Below are 4,216 nucleotides of genomic sequence, written 5' to 3' on the forward strand. Positions count from 1 at the left end.
TAGGCTGACCATACGTCCCCGTTTTCTGGGGCAATCCCCTGGTTAGGTATTTGTGTCCCTGGTTCAGGAAACTCGTCTCCAAATCGAGTCATATTCAGTGGCCCACTGCTTGACAGGAGTTGGATTTTAACTTTATATTTGGATAAACTGGAAAAATTCAATCTTTATTTTTTTAAACACAAATGTATAGAAACCCGGGGGGGGGGCTTTTAAAAACATAAGAACATAAGAAATAGGAGCAGGAGTAGGCCAATCGGCCCCTCGAGCCTGCTCTGCCATTCAATAAGATCATGGCTGATCTGATCCTAACCGCCAATCTACTATCACAGGACTATCTCCTGAATCTAACAGGATTAGACACATGAAATAGGAGCAGGATCAGGCTACAAGGCCCCCGGGCCCGCTCCGCTACCCACAGGGCCATGACCGATCCGAACCTAGACTCATGTCCAAATTCCTGCCCGCTCCCCGTAACCCTTAATTCCCTTTACTTCTAGGAAACTGTCTATTTCTGTTCTGTCTATTTCTGTTTTAAATTTATGTAATGATGTAGCTTCTACAGCTTTTTGGGGCAGCATATTCCATGGACCTACCACCCTCTGAGTGAAGTAGTTCCTCCTCATCTCAGTTTTGAAAGAGCAGCCCCTTATTCTAAGACTATGCCCCCTAGTTCTAGTTTCACCCATCATCGGGAACATCCTCCCCGCATCCACCCGATCCAACCCCTTCACAATCTTATATGTTTCAATAAGATCGCCTCTCATTCTTCTGAACTCCAATGAGTAGAGTCCCAATCTACTCAACCTCTCCTCATTCGCGCCCGGTTTGAGCTCAGGAGCGCAGCAGAAAAAAGGCCCCATCAATAGCTTGGGTCGCACTGGACTCTGGGGGATTGAGTCACCTGACCCCATGTTTCGGCCAGTAGTTACTGGCCGGAGGGTGGAACCTTTAGAATGCATGGGAGAAGCCGAGGGCACAGTGAGAGCTAGTGGGTGAGTGGATTTACTTTACCTCAGAGATCAGTATGGTGCATCGTGTTTTTTTTTAATGAATAAGGCAAGCTCTAAATTCTCCCACCAGGAAGAGATTTCTGAAACCTTCTGAGACAGAGGGTGTTTCTCACCTTGTATGGAAAATCTCAGTCTGTTTGGAACAGATGAGCGTAGATGGTGCAGCACTATTGCCAGAACACACTTATTCCACTAGCAGAAGCAACAAAGTCGTCATGCTGGTTTTCTTGAAACACGGCCTGGCTAATTTGCTATGCTCCCACCCAGTGTGCCCCCGGATTCCGTTTAGAAAATATGGACACTCTAATCTTCAGTGCTCCTCTCCTAGATCTTTGCACACAGGAAGTGAATATCAGAAATCAGGTACAAGCCTGATTCATGGCACACAATTTTCTGTCCATTCAACAACAACAACTTGTATTTATATAGCGTCTTTAACATAGTAAAATGTCCCAAGGCGCTTCACAGGAGAATTATAAAACAGAAGAATTTGACACCAAGCCACCTAAGGAGAAATTAGGGCAGGTGACCAAAAGCTTGGTCAAAGAGGTAGGTTTTAAGGAGCGTCTTAAAGGAGGAAAGAGAGGCAGAGAGGTTTAGGCAGGGAATTCCAGGGCTTAAGGCCTAGGCAACAGAAGGCACGGCCACCAATGGTTGAGCGATTATAATCAGGGATGCTCAAGAGGGCAGAATTAGAGGAGCGCAGATATCTCGGTGGGGCTGTGGGGCTGGAGGAGATTACAGAGATAGGGAGGGGCGAGGCCATGGAGGGATTTGAAAACAAGGATGAGAATTTTGAAATCAAGGCGTTGCTTTTAGATCCTTGGGTGACACCAGAGGTAACGATGCGGGAGCAGGAAGAGAAGCCATTACAGGTGATTCTCTGGCTACGATTAGATAAATAAGAATGGAACCAGGCGAGTGCAGTCCCACCCAGCTGGATGAAGATGGAGAAGGATGGAGTGGTCAACTGTGTCAAAGGCTGCAGACATGTCAAGAAGGACGAGGAGGGATAGTTTACCTTTGTCACAGTCACAAAGGATTCATTTTAAAAACTTTTTTTGCTCATCAAAATCAGGGCTGTCAGTTCTGAGAAATGGACACCTTGCTATTTTAGGTACCCAGTTTCTGCATGAAGCACTTCCAGGTCAAGTATAGCTCAGCTCGATGCAGAGTAAAGCTCTATAATATGGTCAGCTCCAATCTCAGAAGAGCAACCTTTAATAAACCAGTGTAATATTTTTTCCATTTCCCAAACTGACCATCCTATGAGTAAAATTACCAATCAGTGCTGAATTAGAGACAGTTTTGTGCTATAGGCCAATACTCATTAAAGTCTTGATTGAGGCTGCCCAAACTCATTTCAAATAGGACCCTTGCAGCCATCAGACAGTCCATTAGTCTGGGCTGGATTTGAACCTAGCCACGAGGGGTGAAAACCCAGTGTCTAAATACCACCCAGTTCTCAGACATCCATTAATTCTAGCTTTCACCCCAAGGCTTGTCCAGTCCGGTAAGCACTGACCAGCATAGTGTATATAGGGCTAGATTTTTTGTGTCCTTGTCTGTGGCTTATGAATTTTGATAGATGTTGATGGCTGGCAAGGATTCATAAAATGTATCTTATAATCCGTACTTTCCCTAGAAGTCAGACTTTAAAAAGATATATTTTATATATCCACAAAACCCTCAAAGCTCCTTTAGTTTTATTTTTTGAGACTTTGCTACAGTAATCATTTTATTTTTATTTAAGTATAAACTGCAACAAATATATTCATCCACAAGGAGTTAAAACCTCACACAGTCTCATAACTGAAATGTGCTCTCTCTCTCAAAATGTCACACCAGAACAATTCCATCTGCTCCTTTTGACTCCTTAAGTAAAAGACCTCTTTTTTTTCCGCTAAAACCAGATTTTCTCTCCTAAGGCCCATCTGTCACCTTCCCTATACCAGGGGCCTGCTGCACCTGTAGAACCAGATGGCAGCAACAGTTAGTACCTTCAGGAGAGGAGGGGCGAAAAATAGAGAAAAAAAATACTTGTGACCTCCACATCTCCATGGTGTCAGTTTCTTATGGTAGGATATTCATGATTTAGTACAGTAATTCATATTTTCATGGGCAGCTGTGCATCAAAACCTGTTTGTGAATTATTATTAGTACACTGTTACATTTCAGAAGGGTGGTGGAAATGATACAAAATGATATCTACACAACACACCCTTTCTTGTCATTTGATGTTTGTTCCATCTGTATTTGTAGGTGCAAACACAAAAGTATATTGATTATATATAGAAAAGAATTAATGAACCTCACCAAATGAGTTGAGAAGAATATAGAAGAACCTCATTAGGTATAACAATCTGGAAACTGAGCTTGAATTTGCATTGAACTGATGGAAATGGAAGCACTCATCTCTCCACTGAAAGAATCCATTGAACATAAGACGTATTTGATTTCTTGAAGAAGGAGTTCATTGTCTGAAATCTAAAGTTGAGTGAGTGGGACAACAATTGTAGATCTCCATAAGTCAGAAAATATAATTTAAAGATTGCATTTAATTTTAAATTCTGAATATGACTGATATTCAGCTAGAAAAATGTGACATGAATAATGTCCTCCTGATTCGACAAGGATTGAAAAATGTTGCCCCGAGTCTCCAGAAGAATATCAGGAAAAATACAATCAGACCATAGCTGTAATTGCCAGGCCTAATGCTGATTACAGTAAGCTGACACTGGGAGAGTTACAGAGCTTGCTGTGGCACAGGCTGTTACTGTAGCTGGTGGATGCGGAGTACAGCGCTGACCACATTCTATTTTACCTTGGTTTTCTCCAAGATGAATTTGGTAAAACTGGTTTATATTTCTCATCTAATTTAAAAATTAAAGGGTTTTTATTTGTTTCATTAAAATTGATTGCTGTTCTATAACAAGTCATTAATTTTATTATCCATATATTAGATACACAATTGACGAAATTTCCGCAAACACTGACAAATCTACATAAAAAGATTCCTGATACATGCAAGTTTGTGATGGTGTCCTGGTGGTTGTAAATTGTGCCAATTTGCTGATCTAGTTAAATAGTACAGCACAGAAACAGGCCATTCGGCCCAGCCAGTCTATGCCGGCATTTATGCTCCACTCGAGCCTCCTCCCCGCTTTCCTCATCTAACTTCGTCAGCATAAACCTCTATTCTCTTC

This window comes from Somniosus microcephalus, chromosome 12, assembly GCF_052327205.1.
Source record: "Somniosus microcephalus isolate GS21.2 chromosome 12, FLI_Smic_1.0, whole genome shotgun sequence".
In the NCBI taxonomy this organism is placed as follows: Eukaryota; Metazoa; Chordata; class Chondrichthyes; order Squaliformes; family Somniosidae; genus Somniosus; species Somniosus microcephalus.